At 42.1% G+C, this 11,039-nt stretch overlaps 1 long non-coding RNA gene across 1 annotated transcript; it reads left to right on the forward strand.

The window, feature by feature from the left end:
• The first annotated feature begins 5,915 nt into the window (after positions 1–5,915).
• Positions 5,916–10,807, forward strand: LOC309374885. Its single transcript, XR_014170746.1, has 3 exons — positions 5,916–5,996; positions 9,858–9,945; positions 10,464–10,807. It is a non-coding gene; the product is annotated as an uncharacterized lncRNA (long non-coding RNA).
• The last annotated feature ends 232 nt before the right edge of the window (positions 10,808–11,039 follow it).

Consider the following 11,039-nt stretch of genomic DNA (forward strand, 5'->3'; position numbering starts at 1 on the left):
ACCGCAGCCAAGGGATGGAGAATTGAGTGATTATAATAGTAAAATGAGAAATGATTTGTTTGCAACTTGCAGTAAATCTAGAAAATATCTAAATAACATGGAGCGACAATTGGCAATGAGCTGGACAAAAACACATAGGTTGATCATTCAGAAAGGTAAACTGCTGAATAAGGTACATGAGAATAATGATGGATTTCATCCCCCCAAAATGTGTAAGACACATCAAATTATAATCTTGCATAGTTGGTCAAATTTTTAAGGCTGAGTGTTCTGATTTCCTCTTTGTGTATGAAAAAAAAATCAATAACCTTATTCCAGCTGAACCAGAATCCAATTTTATAATTCACATCTGGCTGGTAAAGAACGTAAGAACTGACTTGCTGAGCCAAACCAAAGGTCCACCTAGAACCCCACGTCTCACCTAGAACCCTGTGTCCCAGTCAGATGTTCACTGAAGGGGTCACATTCAATTATTTGTTTCCAACATTTTGTAATTAAAAATATACTACCTCTGTACCCTAAAATGTCATTTTTAGCTAGCATGACTATTACCTACTGATAGCCCACCCACCATGAATTGATCTATTCCTTCTAAAAAACACCATCTGTACTAATGGATTATACAGGGGTCAGCAAACTTTTCCAGCAGGGGGCCGGTCCACTGTCCCTCAGACCTTGTGGGGGGCCAGACTATATTTTGAAAAAAAAATAATGAACAAATTCCTGTGCCCCACAAATAACCCAGAGATGCATTTTAAATAAAAGGATACATTCTACTCATGTAAAAACATGCTGATTCCCGGACCATCTGTGGGCTGGATTTAGAAGGCGATTGGGCCGGATCCAGCCCCTGGGCCTTAGTTTGCCTTCCCATGGATTAAGATAATCAGATGCTGAACAAGAAGTGATTGTGTACCCTTTAGCAAGACAGTGAAAAAGGATTCATAAATGAGTGCCTGGGCCTGAGCAAAGAGATCTGCAGGAATCTGTACATCATTTTACAGGGTAAGTATCTATGAGAAATGCTTTTTTTAAAAAATAAAAAAATTATCCCTTCACCCTGCAGATAAACACATTGGACCTGGGATCTTAATGTTACTAACCAGGAATGTAACAATCAAATATGGGGATTAGAAGCAGATAATCAAACCTGATCACTATATCCGATTAAATAAATGAATATTTGCTCAGTTCTTTCACTGGGCATGTTCCCTTCTCAAGCATTTATTCCATTTAGACATGGATCTATAGAATATGTGATAACAAATATCACAAAGATAACACCTCAGCTCAGTATTGAAACAAAGGGAAGGTAGAGTGATAGAAAGTAAATAGGTGGGTGTGAAATAGCTGAGGATACTATTTCTCTAGAGCAGGACTGGGGAAAACTATCAGAATCGTAGAGTTGGAAGATGTCCTGAGGGTCATCTAGTCCCACCCCCTGCAATGCAGGAATCTCAACTAAAGCATCCATGGCAGATGGCCATCCATCCTCTGCTTAAAAACCTCCATGGGAAGAAAGTTATCACGTTCTGCGGAGTCCATTCCACTGCTGAACAGCTCTTACTGAGAAAGTTCTTCCTGATGTTTAGTCGGAATCTCCTTTCTTGTAACTGGAACCCACTGGTTTGAGTCCTACCCTCCGGAGCAGGAGACAACAAGCTTGTTCCATCTTCCTTGTGACAGCCCTTTAAATATTTGAATATGGCTATTGTCAGGGAACTGACATCAGAGCGAGAGGCGGAGGCAGGGCTCCAGAGTGATGCCGGAGAGGGGACCAGCAGGGGGGGAAGGAATTCAGCGTAACACCAGTAGAGAAGAGAGGGAGATGGAGGAATTGGAGACTGGTCTCCAAGACCCTTCACCAGAGACTAGTGGAGAGAGCGCTGACACGCCCCTGCCTTCCCCTTACTTGCGCAGACGCGTTCCGCGCAGGGAAAGTAGGAGGAGACTTGGCGTCAAACAGCTCTTATGCTGGAAGAGGTTCAAGAAACGCCCACTGACGGATTCTGCAAGCGACTGACCGGCCACGGAGTGTGGCCTGTCAGCCAAGGCATGGTGAACCAGGCAATCTGACTGAACTAGCAGGCAACTTACGCACAAGTAACCCCTTACAACCATTACAGCTATCAATCATCCTCTTATCCAGGCTAAACATGCCCAAGTCCCTCAACCATTCCTCCTAAGGCTTGGTTTCCACACCCTTTATCATCTTGGTCGCCCTCCTCTGCACACATGCCAGCTTATTACTATCCTTCTTATATTGTGGTGCTCAGGACTGGACACAGTACTCTAAGTGTGGTTTGACCAAGGCAGAATAGAGCGGGACTATTACTTCCCTTGAGCTGGACGATAGACATCTGTTGATGCAGCCCAGAACAGCATTAGCTTCTCTTTTTCTTTGTCAGCGCGTCACACTGTTGATTCATGTTAAGCTTGTGGTCTACTAAGACCCAGTAGATCAAGCATAGGCAAACTCGGCCCTCCAGATGTTTTGAGACTACAATTCCCACCACCCCTGACCACTGGTCCTGTTAGCTAGGGATGATGGGAGTTGTAGTTTCAAAACATCTGGAGGGCCGACTTTGCCTATGCCTGCCGTAGATCCTTTTCACACGTACTACGGGCAATCCAGGTGTCCCCCATCTTATATTTGTGCAGCTGTTTCTTCCCGCCTAAGTGCAGATCCTTACATTTGTCCGTACTGAAATTCATTTTGTTACTTTTGGCCCAGTTCTCCAATCTGTTATGGTCACTTTGAATCCCAATTTGGTCTTTTGCAGCACTGGCTCCCCCTCCCAGTTTGGTGTCATCTGCAGATTTGATGAACATCCCCTCAATTCCTTTGCCCACGTTGTTTATAAAGACGTTGACTAACGATGGACTACATGGAACTGGCGGAACTGGCAGAATCCGAGACCAGGGAGAAGAGTCGGTGGAAGAAGATTGGAAGAAATTTAAAGTTTACTTACAGAAACATTGTAAAATTAAGGAATGTTAGAAGGATGTTGGAATGAAGTTATGTGGTTTTAGCAGAAATGTTATAAAGGATTAAGAAAAAACAGACTGTTAATTGGTGAAAGGAGGGAAAGTAAAGTTATATTATATTAAGATAAATTACAGGATAAAAACTTGAAAAGTGGAAAGGATTTGCTGAAATAGCTAACCGAACTAGAATACAAAAAAGGGAGGTGTGAGGAGGTCAAGGAAACAAGCAAATGAAAGATAAGTTATGGGAAGGTTCGTTGTGTTTTTTAATTGTTTTATTTTTCTGGTTTTTTTCTTTTTCTTTTTCCTTATTGTGATGTGTTGGTTTGTTTTTGTTTAATATGGTGTTTTCTATTCTTTCTTTTTGTAACCTTTAAAACTTTAATAAATATTATTTTAAAAATAATAATAAAGATGTTGACTAACAATGATCCCAGGACAGAAGTCTGCAACACCTTACTGGTCACTTTTTCCCCAGAATGATCAAGAATAGGGTCAGCAAACTTTTTCAGCCGTGGGCCGGTCCACTGTCCTGCAGACCATGTGGTGGGCCAGACTATATTTTGAAGGGGGGGAAAATGAACAAATTCCTATGCCCCACAAATAACCCAGAGATGCATTTTAAATAAAAGGACACATTCTACTCCTGTAAAAACATACTGATTCCTGGACCGTCTGTGGGCCGGATTGAGAAGGTGATTGGGCCGCATCCGGCCTTAGGTTGCCTACCCCTGATCAAGAACCATTAGTGAGGCTCAGTCTATGGGCTCAGTCAGTCAACCTGCTACAAGTCCACAGTTACCTCATCCAGCCCACATTTACCAACTTCTCGGCAAGAATATCATGGGGGACTTTGTCTAACTGAAACCTATGACACTCCAGCTGATGTCACACAGTCACTCCCATCATTCCTGATCCTTGGCCATGGTGGATGAGGCAGATGGGAGACCGAGTCCAGCAATGTCTGCTCAATGCCTTCATCCAGCAGCAAGTTCCCCCAGTCGCCATTTCCTAAGAAGCATCTCTCTTTTTTAAAAAAGATATTTATTAAAGTTTCCAATATTAATACAATAAAAAAATCAAAAAGAAAAAAGAAAAAATAGCAAAAATACAAAAATAAAAATAATTAAAAGCACACAAAATTTCCATAACTTATTTTCCATTATCTTATTTCCCAGACCTCCTCATACCTCCCTTTTTTGTATTCCAATTCAAATTGTTAATTCAAATCCTTATCAATAAGTTTTAACCTGCTTCTAAACCTTTTTTTCCATATTCTCTTAAAACAGTACAGCTGGAAACCGCTTAATTTCTATCCGACATCATTCTAACATTCATTAATTTTACAATATTTCTGTAGATAGTCTTTGAATTTCTTCCAGTCTTCTTCCACTGACTCTTCTCCCTGTTCTTGGATTCTGCCAGTCATTTCTGCCAGTCCCATATAGTCTATCACCTTTGTCTGCCATTCTTCCAGAGTGGGTAGATCCTGTGTTTTCCAGTACTTTGCAATGAGTATTCTTGCTGCTGTTGTAGCATCTCTTATGCCATTCCTTGTCCCCCAAAATATTCTACGCCCATTAATCTTACTCCTATTATACTTCCCTTCTCTATATCTGAGACCATCTTGTTGGTTTCCAAATGCAAAGTGTGGACAAAGACTTTGCATCACTGTAATGTTTCTCTTTTGCATGTTGTGGTTTTCTACCACTTAAACACAAATCATTAATTTGTGAATCCAGTCCCAACCTCAGATCTATTGATCCCTTACCCTAGACACTTACCCTCCAAGTGCTGCTTGACCACAATTTCCATCAGCCTCAGCCAGCATAGTGAATGGGCAGGCATGGTGAAAGATGTAGTCTTGTAACATCTGGAGGACCAGAGGTTCCCCATCCCTGTGGCCAAACCATAGCTGATTATCTAATAGTTGTCTCCATTCCTGTACTAAACTCTACACTGATTTTGCCAGCCTGTCTCTGCTGCTTTCTCTGCTTGTTCTAAAAGTATCACTTGTAGAGCAAAACTCAGACATGACAAGTATGACACAAATCCACACTTCTGATTAATTCCAATATCATCGACACCTTTCCTAATCCATGTATGTGGCAGAAGGAAACCTGTGAGTGGCTATAGCTGCGTCCGATTTTCTTTCCTCATGACACAAATCTCAAAATCAGTCCATGGCAATATGACATTTCAGCAGTTAGAAGCATGTCAAATTTTTTTGGTCAAAATTCGCTATATGGAATGGGTTCAGGAAACCAGATCCCCTGCTACTGTCTCTGTAATGAAACTGACATGAAATTGGCATTTAGATGATGCCTATGGCACTACTGATATTCTTTGTTTTCTATCCTGCTGTGATTTCTAGCTGAATTATTCTGTAGATTTCTGAATTAGCGCAAAACCTGACTAAACCTTTCTTGCCAGAGAGCATAGTGGGCTAGAGGGGGGAATGAATACAAAACGCCCCCAAGGTTGGAAGGAAGACTAGGACTGATCTCATAACACTTTTCAGAGGGAGGGAATTAGGTATTTCCTTACTTATCATATTAACGAAACTTAACTTCCACTCCAGTGGTTTTCCTAAACCCATATCACAGCCGCCATATCCTTAACTTACCAATAACTCTGGTAACTGTGGAATATAGACATGGTCCAAAGCTGGGCAGAAGTCATTGCTACATTTATCAAATATATTTATTTATTACCAGATTAATTCGTGCACACTGGCTTTGTATTGACTCCACTCCAGTTAAGCCTCACCAACGCTATAACCAGGGACTTTTGTTGAAGCCTCTGTTTCAGCCCCTACTGACTTATTGAAGGTCTCTGTTTGATGTCCTGTCCTGGAATTTTCCTCTTACCAGGTGCCAGAGCCTAGCATTACGCAAACCACCTCTCACTTTTTCTTCCTCAGTGATGTAGATTGGTTCTCTCCTTGACTCTTCAGCCTGAGCTAGCAAGACCTCAGTCAACAAGCCACTCTGAAGCCCTTCCTCTCAGTGAGCATCTTCTTTCTTCTTTCACAATCCTTTTCTTCCGTGGTCTTCTTCTTCTTCTGTCTCTGTAGCACAAACACCACCCAGTGCGTGCTGATGCTGACTGACCAGCCCCCATCAGTCAATCACAGTGTCTAAGAATTCTAAACCTGCAGCCACCAATCAGAGTTGTGCATAAAACCCCTCCTCAACTATCAGTTAAGGTCCTCCAGTGAAAGTTGGTTCAATTTTCACTGGACCAAACAGAAGACTTCCTACACCAAACACTTACAGTGTACATTAAGGTAAAAAGTAAAGGACTCCTGGACGGTTAAGTCCAGTCAAAGGCGACTATGGGGTTGCGGCGTTCATCTCGCTTTCAGGCCAAGGGAGCCGGCATTGGTCCACAGACAGCTTTCCAGGTCATGTGGCTAGTATGACTAAACCGCTTCTGGTGCAACCGTGACAGAAGCCAGAGTGCATGGAAACGCCGTTTACCTTCCCGCCGCAGCAGTACCTATTTATCTACTTGCGCTGGCATGCTTTCGAAGTGCTAGGTTGGCAGGAGCTGGGACAGAGCAATGGGAGCTCACCCCATCACAGGGATTCGAACTGCTGACCTTCTGATCGGCAAGCCCAAGAGGCTCAGTGGTTTAGACCACAGCGCCACCTGCATCCCACAATGTACATTATAATACAAATGGCAGATTACACAATGCCCATTGAAACACAGTTTATGAGAACTGGATTTGTTTGTAGTGATGACATGCTCAGCATGGCAAATGCAGTTAGCAGAATTGTGCAACTCATTTATTGAAGGGATCTATCGACTGTTTCTCCACCAAAACGTAACAGGTGGCTTAGAAAACCTGTGAGCAAATCAAACAAGTTGCAAACAGTAATAAAAGCAATGGTGCCATACTACAGTAAAAAGTACAGAAATATGGGGTGTGGGAGGGGGAGAAACCCTGCAGATTTTAAATTTCCATGCAGCGCAAAATGTATGCATAAAAATCAGTAAGAAGACTGATTGCAACAGCTTGTATGAACAAAGAGCCTCCGCTCTCCCTTAGAGAAACGGAGGGGGCCATCAAAGGAGGGGATTAGATGGGAGAAGGAAGTCCTGAGGCTATTCTGGTCCTAAAACATATACAGCATGAAAGGCCATCACCAACATTTTAAGACAAATGGGGAGCCAATGCAGTACTGTAGTTTCAACCAGGTTTCAAAAATTCAACTGAATGTTTAAAAGAGTGTAAACTGAGGCAGGATTTTGTGAAGCTGTACACTCTCTTGGACAGTTTTGACAGTCAGACCTCACCTGGAGTACTGTGTCCAGTTCTGGGCACCACAGTTCAAGAAGGACACTGACAAACTGGAACGTGTCCAGAGGAGGGCAACCAAAATGGTCAAAGGCCTGGAAACGATGCCTTATGAGGAACGGCTAAGGGAGCTGGGCATGTTTAGCCTGGAGAAGAGGAGGTTAAGGGGTGATATGATAGCCATGTTCAAATATATAAAAGGATGTCACATAGAGGAGGGAGAAAGGTTGTTTTCTGCTGCTCCAGAGAAGCGGACACGGAGCAATGGATCCAAACGACAAGAAAGAAGATTCCACCTAAACATTAGGAAGAACTTCCTGACAGTAAGAGCTGTTTGACAGTGGAATATGCTGCCAAGGAGTGTGGTGGAGTCTCCTTCCTTGGAGGTCTTTAAGCAGAGGCTTGACAGCCATATGTCAGGAGTGCTCTGATGGTGTTTCCTGCTTGGCAGGGGGTTGGACTCGATGGCCCTTGTGGTCTCTTCCAACTCTATGATTCTATGATTCTATGATCATCGGAAGCACAAAGAGATGAGTCTATGAGAGAGGCAGAGTGATCTGAGTGGAGTTGAGCATGTGCTCATTTCTCCCATTGAAACCAACAGGTCTCTTGGTGCAACCTTTTGCCCGACACCACGGTATTGATCCAAACTGATCCCTAACCTGCTAAAGAAGAAAGCCTGCAGGCCAAAGGTCTCTGCTCTCAGTTGAGCTTACAGTAAGCCCACAACTTACCTGGGGGTTACGTTTTGGGGATTGCGCCTAAAGCCCATAGCTGTCAACTTTCAGCTTTGAAAATAAGGGATCAGCAGCCTCACCTGTCCCGGCGATAGTCTACGGCAGTGTTTTTCAACCTTTTTTGGGCAAAGGCACACTTGTTTCATGAAAAAAAAATCACGAGGCACACCACCATTAGAAAATGTTAAAAAAATTAACTCTGTGCCTATATTGACTATATATAAAGTACTTCTCTTGAATAGGAATCAAATAAACACAAAGAAAGTATTTTATACAGTGGTACCTCACAAGACGAATGCCTCGTAAGACGAAAAACTCACAAGACGAAAGAGTTTTTCGTTCTTTGAGTTGCTTCACAAGACGAATTTCCCTATGGGCTTGCTTTGCAAGACGAAATGTCTTGCAAGTTTGTTTCCTTTTTCTTAAAACCGTTAATACCCAGGGTGCATTGCTTGAAGAGGTGCTGTTGCGACTTGACTTCGAGGAGCAACTCATAGCACGTGGTGTGGCAGGCTTTTTTGAGGTTTTTGAAGACTTTGGTGATTTTTGAAGCTTTCCCATGGCAGCAGACCATGGACAGGTTCTTCAGCAAGAAGCAAAGAGTGGAAGAGGAACCTTCTTTGAGTTGTCCCCCAGAGTCTTAGAAAATGTATGTACAGTACTGTACACTTTGGTGATTTTTAAATGCTTTTCTGTCATGTTTAGAAACTTAAATTATTGTTCCTTCAATTTTTGAAATGCTCTTTATAGTATGTGTGACTTTAAAGAGCACTTAAACTCTTTTTGTACCAAATTTGGCTTTGTTTGGACTTTTTTGACCATAGGAACGCATTAATTGATTTTCAATGCATTCCTATGGGAATCCGTGCTTCGCAAGATGAAAAATTCGCAAGACGAAAAAACTCGCAGAACGAATTAATTTTGTCTTGCAAGGCACCACTGTAATTACTTTATTATGAAATAGTAAGTAAACAGAAATATGAAAAATTATAAAATACTTTATTTTTAAATCTTTCGAATTTTTCAATTTTTCCCATGGCACACCAGGCAACATCTTGCGGCACACTAGTGTGCCGTGGAACAGTGGTTGAAAAACACTGGTCTATGGGATATCTAACAATCCGGGATAGCAGCGGGAAACAGTGCTGGGAAAAGGAAATTTCCCGCAAAAAATGGGAAGGTTGACAGCTATGCTAAAGCCAAAATTTCGAACAACCAAAACACATGAGGTGCAATGGCCGGTGGGATTGCCAAATACTTTCCCCCCAGACACCTGTCCCCTCTCTTCCCCCCGTTTATTTTTTTTATTTTTGCCAAGCACATAAAGCTGAATGCACACAAGTTAAATGCATGCAAGTTGCAGGCTTACTGTACTTAAACATATGTAGGATTTCAGCCTTAAGCACATCCTTGATTTCCTCTTTGAAATCAATGGGTCATCAGTGATTAAATATTTGGCTGGGTGGTGCCAATTACTGTTGTGGTATAACTAGCCTGAAATGTCTAGTTCTGCAGCGCGTGGTTTGCTTGAAGCTGACTTTCCTTGGGAGAAGATCGGGGCTTTTCAACATTAGCATGCGCCCTTTATTCAAATGAAAAGATACCGTCTCTGGGAATGCTCCGCTTTTGTGCCTGGGTGGGGGCCGGGGCTTAGGGAGGGAGCATTTGGTTCTTTTATATTATTACTCCTTTTTCCATTTTTCCATTTGTCATTGATATATGTGGCGCAAAAGTGAAAAAAATGCAAACATTACATAAAGGCAGAGTAAATATACATTAAGGAGGACTAAGCCATCAAGTGATTTTACTCTTATCTGCATTTGCAGGTTGGTTAGATTCATCAATGTATGCGAAGCCAAACTCCATAATTCAATTCCTTTGGTGGAAGGGAAAAGCAGAGAAGGCAGCTTGGAGGTGACATCCTGTATACTGTACTGTAAAATCTTGCAAAGTTTTTTTTAAAAAAATAAAATATTTTCAAATATCTGTTTAGCCATTGGGGCAAAGTAGCGGAACTAATTTTAAGGACATTTCCCAAACATTTATTTAGATAAAAGATTGATAACAGTAAAAACTCTAAAACCGGCAGCTAGATAACTAGCTTTTATTAATGACCTGCCATACACCGTGGCCGGATAATTAAAGTTTTTTTTTTTTCCTTTTTACACCCCAAAGGAAGAGAGTGGACAAATTTATTTGATAGTTTGATAACCACGGGACACTGGTTGAAAACTATTGATATAATCAGAGCTCATTCGATTTGCTCGCGACAGACACTCCTATCAGTTAATTTCACCTGTGAATAGTTAATTATTCCCTGGATGCATATGGTTGATCCATTAATAAAATTTGACTATGTCATAGGTTTTCCTTTCTTTTGTTGCCCTCATGTGCATTTTTATCTATGGGAATCTCTCCCCTTTTTCTTGCAGTGGAAGACAGATGTTAGTGGTGTGGATATTTCAGCAGGGCCACATTATAAATGGCATGCACTGGGGATGAGGAACGCTCTCCTCGCCTGAAAACGACTGGGCCTGGGTACATAATGAAGGCTCCCAAGCATGAATGATAAACATTTTTCATTTGCAAGCCCTGCTTATGGGGCTGCACTTCCCATTACCTTAAGCGAGCGGAAGGGGGTCTCATTTTGGCAGGGGCACAAAATACTTTCGAGACAGGAAGGAACATTCACAGAGTCGACTCTTAGCTTCCTGTTTAATTCTACTTTCTCAATCTATATTTGTTAAAATCATTGCACTTAGCTTTGCAGTTGAGAGAGCCCTGGTGTTGTAAAAAATTGCTTTGGGGTGTGTGTGTGTGTGTGTGTATCACATTTATTTGTTGTTGTTGTTTAATTGTTTAGTCGTGTCCGACTCTTCGTGATCTCATGGACCAGAGCACGCCAGGCACTCCTGTCTTCCATTGCCTTCCGCAGTTTGGTCAAACTCATGTTAGTAGCTTTGAGAACACTGTCCAACCATCTCGTCCTCTGTCGTCCCCTTTTCATT

Source organism: Podarcis melisellensis, assembly GCF_964234715.1.
Source record: "Podarcis melisellensis genome assembly, chromosome: 7".
Lineage (NCBI taxonomy): Eukaryota > Metazoa > Chordata > Lepidosauria > Squamata > Lacertidae > Podarcis > Podarcis melisellensis.